A 13,826-nucleotide genomic window follows, 5' to 3' on the forward strand; every position below is an offset into this window, starting at 1 on the left:
GACTGTATTTGCTACATTTGTGCAGTACACATAAAAAACATGAACATTAGAAATGCTGTACATACCAGATCCGTTGTAATAACGAGACATAAACACATCCACAGCTGTAAATCCCAGTTTAGTTAGAAAGGTAAGGGTCCACTGAACGACATCTCATGGGGCATGTTTAGTCCAACGAAGCAATACCATTGTAATATGGATCATAATTCCTTTGTTTACGTTTCAGTTCTTCAGCGACAGAACTGTTTTTGTCCGTTATGGAATAACTCACAGTCGGAAACTGCGTCTTGGTAGTAAAAACACGGCATGGTTTTGCAGCGTACAGTGTCACAAACAGAATGAGGCGATTCACTGGAAAAAAGAATGAATGAAAGATAGGCGAAAGATAGTTTATTTGAATTTGGTGCTCCCTCGTGACGCGGTCTGACACATCTGTCAGCTGATGGAGGTGGAACTTACAGCGATCGCCTTTGTTTCTTTTATTTTTCGACAGTTTTTATATATGTGAGAGTGTGTTTTATGTTGAATGTGAATGCATCTGCGTGATGACCATCTGTTTGAGTGCAAATCAGCCCAAAATTACTGTATGATCACGGCTATCAAAGTGAACGCGTCTATATGAATAGAGAGTGGATTATCTATTTTATGGCACATTTGTGTTATTACCATCTGTATAAGTGGCCATCAGCACTTCAGCACTTATTTGCATCGTAAATCATTGTAAATACTGCATTTCTAACATTCTCAGGATTTTCTATAATTGGCAAACAAAGTTAGATCTTTTTTTCTTTTTTTTCTTATTCTTATTTTTCTTAATCAAATTTTTCTTTCAGCATTTTCATCTGTGAGTCCCATAATGGGGGGTGCTGGCTAACAGGTTAAGGATATTTTGTATAACTCTCATGGGTTTACATGTGATGTCCAGCATCTCTTCTCTGAATTGAAATTGTCAATAATTTTTCTAGTGGTGTTAATGTTGAAAGCTGTTCTGTGAAAGAGTTGGTTGGTTATCTTGCTTGGAACTTGTAGCACAGAATGTTTTATGACTTCCTGTTGCCTTTCTGAGGAATTTGGCTCGTGTTTCAACCACAGTCCTAATCGACACTCTAATTTGTCTGATTCGGGTCAGATACGCTACACATACGTAACCAAGACATTCCCTTTCATTCCGTCACATTCAACGTTACGAATGGGGTCCCTTATAAAACGCCACATTTCAGTGACCCGTGTGAGTGACAGCACACTGTCATAAGGCCAGCACGAGTGAGGGCCTATAGCTTAAACAGAATACACTGGGTAGCATATACCGTATGACAGCAGGCTGCCTGCCCGTGGGAGAACTTACAGAAGGCAGGTATCCACCAAGGTGGTGATACATAAGAACTCTGAGGTACCCAGCCCGCAGGGTGGAAGTTTCAACGACAGAGCTAACAAGGGGCTTGCCAAGGGAAAGACACATGCTGCGGAGTTACTTAATGTGGACATACATACGTGGGATTGCCCAGAAAAGGGGAATCACAACACATGGAGACACCTAGTCCCACACAGGGCTGACCAAAGGGCATGTACGCAAGTATTGGACATTAACAGTGCTGGAGGAACCCAGGGTTCTGACTGAGGAACTCACCTGAGGGGAATAGCACATGCATCCAGTCCGCGGGAGTGGAATGGCGCAGCAAGCGGATTGACACAGAGCAGGTCCTTACTGGCCCGAAGCAGCGAGTACCCGGGAGGACAAGGGCTCTACACAGAGATTATAAAATCTCCCGAATGTGTTTGGTGTCACCCAGCCCGCAGCTCTACAGATGTCTGTTAGTGAGGCACCAGCGCCTAGGAGGAAGCTACACTCCTAGTTGAGTGAGCTCTCACCCCTAGGGGGCATGGCAGGTCTTGAGCCTGATAAGCCAGGACAATAGCATCCACTATCCAGTGGGATAACCTATGCTTGGAGACAGCATTTCCCTTCTGCTGGCCTCCGTAACAGGCAAAGAGCCGGTCTGAATTCCTAAGGCACAGAGTTCTGTCCATGTAGGTGCGAAGCGCACGTACTGGACAGAGCAGCGCCAGGGATGGGTCTGCCTCCTCCAGGGGAAGCGCTTGCAAGTTCACCACCTGATCCCTAAAAGGAGTGGTGGGAACTTTTGGGCACGTACCCAGGCCGGGGTCTCAAGATAATGTGAGAGTTTGCCAGTCTGAATTCCAGGCACGCTTCGTCAACTGAAAATGCCTGCAGGTCCCCGGCCATTAGGAGTGCAGTTTTCTAGCTCTAGACAGGCTCCCAGAAACCGAACCAGTGGAGTCAATGGGACTACAGGCGTACCCACGGTGGGGCAGCCCCGGCATGGGAGGCATAGCATCCCTTAGCAGGGGCGGAGTGCGGGCACTTGTCTGACTCTAAGTAGCAAAGAGGGCATGAGCAGGTGAAGCGTTCTCGAGTCGGCTTTGCATGGAAACTGGCAAGGGGAGAGGAGAACGAGAGCGGCAAGGAAGCACGTCGCCAACTGTCGTTCGTGGCTTCTTGGGACCCGGAGGTACAGGAAACCGCTATTTTAGTGAAGGTTTGGGTACCACCGGCCGCAGGGCCAGTGGCAGAACAAAAAGAAAATGAAAACAAAGGATTCTCCCCCGGCCCTCCTGCTACCATCTCCTGATGAGCTGACGACTCCAACTCCGGGTTGTCCGTCTCAGGAACGACGCTTGGCCTGGCGTTTGGCAGGCTAAGGGGCAGAGACGGGTTGCGCCGCCCTTCTGCGGCCAACTCCTCGCTGCAGCGGGGGTGAAGGCTACTGCTGTGGCCGAGCGGGAGTGGAGGAAGCCGCAGGGGGGCAGGCCGTATTAAGACAGCGTGGTACCTCAAAAGCCCCCCCCCCCAAAGCCATAATTAAGGTGATTTCTCAAATGTCATTTATTACCTTTTCCAGCTACCATATTTTTCAGACTATAAGTCGCACCTAAGTATAAGTTGCATCAGTCCAAAAATACATCATGACAAGGAAAAAAAAACATATATAAGTCACACTGGACTATAAATCGTATTTATTTAAAACCAAGAACCAGGAGAAAACATTACTGTCTACAGCCGCGAGAGGGCGCTCTATGTTTTCAGTGGTAGACTACAGGAGAACTGAGCAGCATAGAGCGCCCTCTCGCGATGGTAATGTTTTAACTTTAACTTAAATGGTAAACAGGGAGAGTGCAGTCAATCGCTTCTGTGTCATTGTCATCCTGAGCTCATTCTTCACTCGTTTAAAAAAAAAAAAAACCTGATCCCTGGAACATTTTGAATTGTCGCTAAATGTCTAGCTTCTTTGTCTTTCTTTAACTTTCTTTTTGCAAAACCACTCAATTGACGTCTGTCCATTTTGATTCATTTTCTGTAGCCATTAAAAAAATTACATTTACATTTATTCATTTAGTAGACGCTTTTATCCAAAGCGACTTACAGATGAAGACAGTGGAAGCAATCAAAAACAACAAAAAGAGCAATGATATATAAGTGCTATAACAAGTCTCAGTTAAGTTAACACAGTACACGTAGCATGGGATTTTAACTAATATAATAAATAAAAAGAAAACAGATAGAATAGAAAATAAAAGAATAGAGCAAGCTAGTTAGAGGTCTTTACACATACATACAATTGCATAATAAATGAAAAGAAAATAGAATACAAAAATATTAGAAAGGTAGTTAGATTTTTTTAAAGAATAGAATTAGAATAGTGAGTGTTAAAGTTAGAGGGTCAAATAAAGATGGAAGATACTCTCCAAGATACTTTGAAGGACCTATCTGGTAGGTAAGACTCAAACCATTGAAGTGTTGTTCCTGTCAAAAGCAGCGGACAGATCAAGCAGGATAAGTACTGAAGATTTGGATTCTGCTCTTGCCAGTCTTAGAGCTTCAACAACTGAGAGCATGGCCGTCTCCGTTGAATGTCCACTTCTGAAGCCAGATTGGTTGCTGTCAAGGAGATTGTTGTGTGTGAGAAATGTAGAGACTTGTTTGAACACAGCTCGTTGAAGTGTTTTTGCAATAAAAGGAAGAAGGGAAACTGGTCTGTAGTTCTCTAAAAGAGATGGGTTGAGGTTAGGTTTCTTAAGTAGTGGAGTTATGCGTGCCTGTCTAAATGATGAGGGAAAAACACCAGTGTGGAGGGAAGTGTTGATGATGTGAGTGAGTGCAGGTACAACTTCAGGAGAAATGGCTTGAAGGAGATGAGACGGAATTGGATCAAGCGGGCAAGTTGTAGGGTGATTAGAAAGGATGAGTTTTGACACTTCTGCCTCAGAGAGTGAAGAGAAGGATGTAAATGAGTGTAAGCTTGCTGGTGATATGAGCTTGACTGATTGTGGTGTGGAAAATTGTGCACTAATGTGTAGTATGTCGTTTTAGCAGAGGAAACATTAGCAGAGAAAGAAGATAGGAGTGACTGATACACAATAAGATCAGTAGTTTTTTTTTTTTGGACTTGCGCCACACCCTTTCAGAAGCTCTAAGCTTAGAATGGTGTTCGTGTAGAACATCAGATAACCAAGGGCCAGAAGGGGTGTTACGGGCTGGCCTGGAAGATAAGGGGCAAACAGTGTCTAAACAAGATGTAAGAGTGGAGCAGAAAGTATCAGTAGCACTGTTAGCATCCAAAGATGCAAACAGTTTAGGGGAAAGAAGTGAAGATGAAACCATTGCAGATAGCCGGGAGGGTGAAAGTGTGCGTAGGTTACGTCGAAAGATGACATGTGATGTGTGATGTGTCAGGGATAATGTTGAGGTTAAGAGTGAGGAGGAAGTGATCCGATGTGTGCAGTGGAGAAACCAAAACATGATCAGTAGAGCAGTTTCGTGTATAAATAAGGTCCAGTTGGTTGCGTGATTTGTGAGTAGCAGTAGTTGACACTCGGTTGAGATCAAAAGAGGCAAGTTACAAAAATTACACATTTGCATGTACTTGTTGTGGACCAACTCAACTCTGACAGATTGGGGAGGGAAGGGGGGACTGATAGTGGTCTTGTAATCTTTATTTATTTATAGTTTAATATTATTATTATTATTGTTGTTGTAAAGTTAGTGTTCATAAACGAGTTATGTGTGGTCTTTCAAGAATTTCAAGTTAACAATAAAACAATTTACGAAAAATATTTTTAAAGCTTGTGTCATGTGGTGCCCCCCTAGTTGTTGTGAATGGTTGGTCCCCCTGGGCACTGGCCCAAGTGCCCTTATGGATAATCCGGCTCTGCAGGGGGGCGCCCTCGGCGACGAGCAGGCTGAGGCGGCTGTGCCGGCGGTAGGATGGAGGCAGCAGTGGGCTGCTGAGGCACGATGTGTCTGATGGCCTAAGACTGCTTCTGGGTGGCAGAGAACTGCTGGGCAAAGCTCTCTACCGTGTTGCCAAAGGTTCAGCCATAGGTGGCGCTCCTGGACCACCAAAGTGGACATAACCTGACCCAAACCCCTGCAAAACCCCTGAGCAGATTGGCCTGATAGACCTGAAGTGAGGCCATGGCATGCAGGGCAGAAGCGGCCTGACCTGCAGCTCTGTAAGCCTTGGCCACAAGCGTGGATGAGAACTTACAGGCCTTAGAGGGCAGCTTGGGACCACCACGCCAAGTGGACGCGCTCTGTGGACACAGTTGCATCGCAACAGAAGGCTCCATCAAGGGAATCCCAGCATACCCCTTGGCCGCCCCGCAATCGAGGGCAGTGAAGGCAGAGGAAGTACCAGAACGGTTTTGGGCAGTTAAAGGTGCCTTCCATGAACTGGTTACTTCCTGGTGCACTTCCGGGAAGAAAGGAATCAGATGGGGTTGCTGGCGATCCGCATGAACAGCCCCCAGGAACCTATCATCCAGCCTTGAGCGCTCGGGACAGGGCGGAGGATTCCACTCAAGCCTGATGCTCTCCACTGCCCGGGAAAGCACGGCCGTCAGCTCGAGATCGGACTCGGACAATGCTGGCACTCCCGAGGGAGGCAACGCAGCCGAATCCTCATCTCCCAAAGACTCAAGCCTGCCATGTGATGCAGGGATCGACATACGGTCCTATTCGTGAGCCCCGAACGAGATGTCAGGAGCCTGAGAGGTCCCAGCAAACTCATCCGGAAACTCAACCGGCTGCGGCGTATGTAAGGGGGGTGTGGCCTGAGGAGGTTGGCTCGTCGGGGAAGCCCACACAGTAACCCTCAGATTACCCTGGCCACCAGCCGAAGTAGCCCTCTTACGAGAAGAGCTAGAACGGGGTGTGGCAGAGGAGACGCTATACCTTTTAAGGTAATCGAGTCTCGATCTCAACGCCGAGATGGTCATGTCCCTGCAATGAGAACATGAGCTATCTACAAACGCAGTCTCAGCGGGCTGGAAGCCCAGACACGTGACACACTGATCGTGGCCGTCACGAGGAGCGATGTATCGACCGCACCCAGAAACTCACGGGCGAAATGAAAAAATCTTTAAAAAGACGCAAATCCCGTATCTCTTTTGTGAAAGGAAATAGCTCTTTAAGAGGTGTTGAAGCACTCAGGAAAGCGGGAGCTGTCGCAGGAAACCCAGAAGAACCGCTGAATCATGTCGTCACACCAACACCAGTGACTCTTGCTTGCAGCACTCTGGTGAAAGCAGCAAGCAAGTGCTCAGCTCCGTAGTGAAAGCTTGAATGCGAGTTGTTAGCGCTGCTCCTTATATACCCGCTCTACGGGGCGGAGCTCGCGATGCAAATCCCACAGACCAAGGTACCATTGGCTCGTTTTGTACCACTCGAAGATGATTGGGCTCTCGGGCGAGATCCCATTCGTAACGTCGAACGTGACCGACTGAAAGGGAACTATGGTTTGTACGAGCTGTTTTCCTTGTGTCAAGAGTTTTACGTTGTTTTGGGGGGGATGGGGTCATCTTCACAATGTAGGTTAAACCAATGCCTGTGGCCTGCATGCACGAACACGAGCACGCACATGCGCACACACACACACAATCTCTGTGTGTCTGTGTGCCATATCACCTAAATTATGCCCCTTGTGTGGCATGTTGACAAAAATGATATACTTTTGGGTGTATTTTCTTTTTGTCAATAACGATAATTAATATTTTCCTGAGTGATGGTTTGGGATCTAATGGCAGTTCGTACCTATTTTTAGAGATGTTCCGATACCCTTTTTTTTCTTCCCAATATCGATTCCGATACCTGGGCTCAGGGTATCGGCCGATACCGAGTACTGATCCGATACCTGGGTGTGTATCTATATATACAGCTGTATATACTACTAGCCCTGTGTAAATTGCTAGAATAATTTTATGGTGTGCTTCAGACTTATCCCTTAATAAAACATGAACAAATACATGGTGAACTACTGTATTTACTCTTGACACATGGCAGAGACTACAAAACAGCGAGCTCCCACGCATCTGCGCCCATCACCCACAGAGATGTAGAATTTGCAGGAGTAACATTTAAATAGTTTTTTTGCAGTTTAATATTCACAGACACTAGTATATATACGACTACAGTCTGGAGCCCTGTGCTTAGACTACCACTGAAGTGACTGAACGCAGCTGCAGGTTACGAATATACTCAGGAGTCGATAACTTACTACCGGTACTACAGAGACAATGGTATCATCACATTTTTTTTTTTTCAGCACCGACTTGGTAATGAAGTGCCAGTACTTGTGGCATCCCTAGTTGCCGTTTTACTGTCTGGTTTGTCCAGCCTGAAATACTGCTCAACAGCGGACATACTGCTAACCACTGATCTATAATATAGAAGCGGCTGTCTGTTGGCAGTTTAGAACGCGATGAGCGATCCAGTCATATACAGATCAGTGCTGCTAATGCGTTTTCATTTCTTCTTCGCTGTTCTAAACAGGGGTTGCTTGTGGTAAGACAGCACAGCTTCCTGTGTTTGCAATGCATTCTGAGCAGAGAAGAAGAACCGTGCAGCGGTTAGACAAAGCTAGCGGTCATAACTTAGGTCTTGTTTAAGAAATTGGTATCGGATCGGTATATGGTTTCATGTACTTGCCGATGCCAGAATTTGTTGTGGTATCGGTGGTATTTCCAATACTAGTATCAGAATCGGAACAACCCCACATATTTTACAAGGTGTCTTATTCGTAAGAATTCATACGACCACACTCATACAAAAAAAAATTCATGCGATTTTTGCCAAATTGCACATATTTTACGATCTGCACAATTTGTATGAATTTTTACGAATGACTTACACCTAACCGACACTGGGGAATAGACAAATTGTATAAAATCATACGAGTGGTCGTACAAATTCCTACGAATAAGCCACCTCGTAAAATACGAACAAATTGCTCGTGAGATAGCGTTGTTTGAGCCTGTCATGGATAAAGAAATATAATTCTAAAACCACCAATAGGTGGCGACAAGTATCTGTTAAATTAATGATTCATTGAATTCTTCAATAAACGATTCTTTCAAAACTGCTGATTAATTTATAGTCTATGCAAGTTGACTGTGAATGGATCACCAAATAATTGGCTCACTTGATTCTTTCAAAAAGGGATATATTCATGAAAGAAACAAATGCCCTGAGACACACGGCAGATCTGCTCCAGCTTTGTTTGGAAGAAGTTTATTTTTGCTAAACAGTAAAAAAGACTAAATGTGTCTAAAATGTAAATCACTCACTTAACTTACTGTCTGTTGAACGGCTGTATAGAAATCGTTTAACATTTACGATCACGCACACAATCTGAGATTAACTAGCCTATGCTAACGAAAAAAAAAAAAAAAAAAAAAACAACTCAGAGGCATATTTATCTTTCATTATTTTAATCATAGAGGTGTTGCAGGCCCCGCCTCCGGAGGCCCGTCAGACAAATTACTGTAACCTGTAAAGACAGAATAAAATTAAAAGACCGGGAGAGTCACGTCTGCTCCTTCACAGCTCCTCTGTTGGTAGCTTTATTCAGTGCAAAATCATACAAAATCAACATACAATTGTTTTTTAAAGCTTTGCTTTAGATTCTGTTGTGTCTCTTTTAGACAGCACTTTAATGTTACTGTCATCACAATAAAATCTTATTACCATTTTTCGTCTTCTGTTTACACTTTTGTTGACACATGAATACTCTATATACACTTTATACACATAAATACTAATATTTATAAACACAATATAACTTAGAATTAGATTTACTCAATATATATATATTTATAGTGTAAAATATTTTTTTTTTAACCCACAGTCTACTTAAAAATATTATACATTGTAAATATATATGGTATGTTGTAAATATTAACACAATTTACTACTTTTTCACCCCTCACAGGCGAGTATCTATAATGGAAGAAAAAATTGTGTGCTTTTCTAATCTTCCCTCCTTGCCACAAACCGCCAAACACGACAACAGAATGAGCTTCTCTCTCTATTTTAAACATCAACTTGAACAAATAAACATTTTATAACCAAACCGCAATTAATAAATCTATATAGATAGATATAAAGATCACTGGAGCATATTAGATCATTTTTTTCTCATATTAAAGAGAGAACATAGTTTATGAAAAACTAAACGTCATAAGATGAATCAAATTCAACACTTCACATTCATCATACATCACACTAGTGCAATCACTGTTCTATATTTAACGGTTTCCCTTATACTTTTCGTGCTTTTACCTGTAAAAACAGTATAAAATCAAAAAACCGGGAGAGTCACATCTGCTCCTTCACAGCTCCTCTGTTGGTATGAGGAAGCATGCGCAGTTCACCAGTCCGTTCACGACTCCCGGGCCAGAATATCAAAATAAGAGTCCCTTTTTCTGTCCATGTAAACCAATATACTGTACATACGTTAATTCGCACACTGCATAAAAAAATAAGGTGATTGTTGAACTTATAACAATATACAGATTTCAGAAAAAACAAAAAAAAACAAACAATTGTATACTTTGTGTGTATCACTGATTTTAACATTATAATAGACTTCATCATGAAAATAGTGCTTTTGGGGATTTTGTTTTTCACACTTCATAACAGTGGTATATGGCAAAATAATTTTTTAGGGCAGACCTGGGCAAAGGTGAGCCCATCCCAAATCCCCCTTAAAAAACGCCCATCTTATTTTCTCCTCCAACCTTAAAATCATCCTTCTTCGCTGTTTTACCCTTTTTTGTTTACCCTTTCGCTGCCTACGCCCCTGAATTCATAATGTATATTAGAAAAGGGTGATCATTAGCCTACAAAATGGGACCCCTTCTCTCTCTCTCTCTCTCTCTCTCTCTCTCTCTGTCACTGTCATTTCTGGTGCGAGCGTGAGCGTGTAGAGGCGGAGTGGTGTGCTGTGAGTCAAACTTTTTTCCCCCCTTTTCTTTCCCTCTCTCTACTATATCTATCCCTGACGGCGTGTTTATAGTTGGTTCTTTGAGTTTTTCTCGGACCGCGTGCTATCCGCTCTTTTGAGGAAGCATGTCGGCCCCACGCATGCAGGTGTTGAGCTCACTTACGCGGCGACACGGTGTAAAGGTGGCGTCCGCGGTGAGCGTGGAAGATTGTTGTTTGGCAATTGGAGAGGTGGTTGGGCACGAGAGTGTGCTTTCCGCCTCGAGAATGAATGGTGCCATGGTAGTTTTTCTTGATAGTATTGATAAGGCTAATGAAATAGTTGAGCACGGAATAATTATAAAAGGTGAACTTGTCCCTGTCTTGCCCCTTTCTCTACCGGCTAAGCGAGTTACATTGTCAAATGTCCCACCATTTGTGAGCGATGATATTTTAACCCAAGCTTTATCTCGGTATGGTAAATTAGTTTCCCCGATCAAAAAAATCCCAAACAGCAGTGTGTCTCCTCGGTTGAAACATATTGTTTCCTTTAGGCGTTTTGTGTAAATGATTATTAAGGATGACGCTGATTTGGATATGTCACTTGTTATTTTTTTCACCACTGCAAAGATGAAATGTTTTTCTTGCAACAGTTTTGGCCACTTAGTTCGCAACTGTCCAGATAAACTTGCAGCGAATGAAAGGAATGTAATTGAGAATTCTGATAGTGGTGATGCGGCTGATGTTGCCGGTGCAGCGGCGCTGGAATCCCCGGAGGAAGGCGCGCTGGTGACGGCTACAGGTCTTTCCAGCGAGATCGCGACTGGATCGACCTTGTCACAACCGCCTTCAGTTTCGGATCACACTGACACGCTTTCGGATGTGGGTGTGAAGGATCTAGCAGGTGTGTCACAAGGCTCTACAGTCTGTAGTGATGAGCAAAATGATAGAGCTTCAGGAAATTATTCAGCTGCATTGCAAGAAATGTCTGAGGAGAGTAGTTGTGTAAGAACGGAAGAAGAGAAATCCATTTTTAAAATACCCCCAAAAAAAGAAGGAAAGTGACAAAGTACTTGATGCTAAAATAAGCAAAAAAAGTGAAATGCCTAGAGATGAAGAGCAGGATACTGAGAGTGATGGTGAGTCTTCTGACTCTAGTGTGTCTCTTTCTCAATGCGAGTTTGATGCAGGCCCGTCGCGACAAGGCAGGCAAACCAAGCAATTGCTTGGGGCCCCGAGCTGGCCTGGGGCCCCCAAGACAATGACTGGTTAAGAATAAAATGCAACGACACTGTTTGAGCGCCTCTTTGATTGTCAATGCAGTAACGTGCAATGACACTGTTATCGTGATCCCCCTCAAGGGGGCCCCACTCAGTAGTCGCGGACAGCAGCCAGCCAACACGTGATCTCTGCAGCCGGTAAAATACAAAACCTCCTCGCCAGTCATGAAGCGGATTTATGCTTCAGGAAGCCAGAAGTGAAAGGAAGAGAAAAAAAAGATAGTGGTAAGTGATAAATTACACTGGATATAATAGCTCTACCTTGTCAGTCTTGTACAAATGGTGTAATTTTGCAGCAGGTAGGCTAGCAAAAATATGTTTATGTTAGCTACCTGCCTGACTGCAAATGCTGCTTGTAACGAACAGTTAGTGCATTTTTTTTTTCGAAAGGAAGGAATATGGTTACTGTAACATGTTTTTTAACGGGATAAGGAAGACACAGAACAGAAATCGCGTAACTTACTGCAAGGAGTCGGCAGTGTTTTGATTTGAGGGCGAGGGCAAATGTAAAGAGAACGTCGTGGTGTGTCGATTTTGAATGAATTAATTAAAAATAGGTCATTGCACTTACATCAAATCACGATATGTACTAATATCTGTAAATATTAAGCTGGAACAGTCTATTTAAATATGAATCCTGCATGTTCTGCTCGTCTCTGTTAATGAATGGAGCAAAAGCGCGACTTCCTTTACACTGAAGCGCACGTGACGCTCGCAGTAATTTCAGCATCTGCTGTCTCACTAAAGACGTGAACACATGAACAACATCTCCAGAACTGCTCTGACAGTCACTTCATGTGCATTTGACATTTTGATTTGAATAAATGGTACGTCAACCCGTCAAAATAAAAGTCCTGTTTTAGACAAGTATTTGCCAGAGATATATTACTATTGTTCAGCAGAACATAACCTACTGCTAAAAAAAAATCTAACTTTTTTTTTAAGGTTTAATCACTCAAAATTTCTTCCATGTTTTATTTTTAATAGTAAATCCCCTTTGTTTACCAAAAAGTTAAGTTTGCTTAATTTTCAATAATTTAAATATAAATTAAATTAATATTTTGTGTTTAATGTTTAATGTGCATCTCAGAAAATGCTTTATTTAAAACCCCAATTGAATGGTACTTAAATGCACTTAATTCATCTGTCAACTTTATTGTCATTGTTCACAGTACAATATATAATCATAGCTGATATCCTGCACAGCCCAGAGTTTAAACTGATAAGTGTGTGCTGTCATATTATTGCAAATCACTATTGAATTCCCACCAAACTATTTTTTCAAGCAGTATTTGCACTGTAAACCTTTTTTATTTATATAAAGTGTGGATGAACTTAAACTGTATGGCTATGCTGTGGTTCCTGTAGGCTTTGCGTGCGTGAAGGGGTCGGGGGGCCTCTATGTCCATTTTCCTTGGGGCCCCCAAATTCCTTCAAACGGACCTGGTTTGATGGACGGCGTTATGAGCTTGATGACACAAAGTTATTTCTCAGGTCGACTAAAAATAAAAGAGGTGTGCAAGTGCAGGAATATTTTCCTGATTTAAAACAGTGTGTGGAAAAAGCTAAGGGCTTAATGGCAGAGGGGTCCTTCACGAACAATGAAGTCTACCGATTAAAGAAAATCGTGATAAATCTTAACAATGCCCTGAATAATTAACAGCAGGAATGCTATTTTTTCTTTGCTTTTTGGTTTGTTTTTTTCTTTCTTATTAGTCATGAGTGAAGCGCATTTAGCCACTTTGAATGTCAATGGTGCTAGAGATATCAGAAAAAGAACAACAATATATGAAGTAATCAAACAGAAAAATATTGATGTTGCTTTTTTACAAGAAACCCACAGCGATGTGAAAAATGCTGTTGACTGGTTAAGAGAGTTTGATGGCACTGCTGTGCTAAGCCATAATACTTCTGTCAGTGGGGGAGTGGCCATTTTATTTGCAAAGAATTTTAGTCCTGTTTCTTACGTAGTTGATGAAATTGTTAAAGGTAGGCTCTTGAAAGTTCGAGCAGTTTTTGAAAATTATGTGTTTGTCTTTATTTGTGTGTATGTTCCTGCTGTACCAGTTGAACGATTAGTTTTTTTAGACACATTGTGCTCTACTTCAGTGCAAAATTGTTGCACTGAAGATTTTTTATTTCTAGGTGGAGATTTTAATTGTACTGCGCTCAATTTAGACAGGAATCACATTGAGCCTCATTTATCTTCTCGTAACAGTCTTATTCATATTATAAAAAAATATGAATTATGTGATATCTGGAGATCT

This window comes from Carassius gibelio, chromosome A9 (genome assembly GCF_023724105.1).
Source record: "Carassius gibelio isolate Cgi1373 ecotype wild population from Czech Republic chromosome A9, carGib1.2-hapl.c, whole genome shotgun sequence".
NCBI classification, from domain to species: domain Eukaryota; kingdom Metazoa; phylum Chordata; class Actinopteri; order Cypriniformes; family Cyprinidae; genus Carassius; species Carassius gibelio.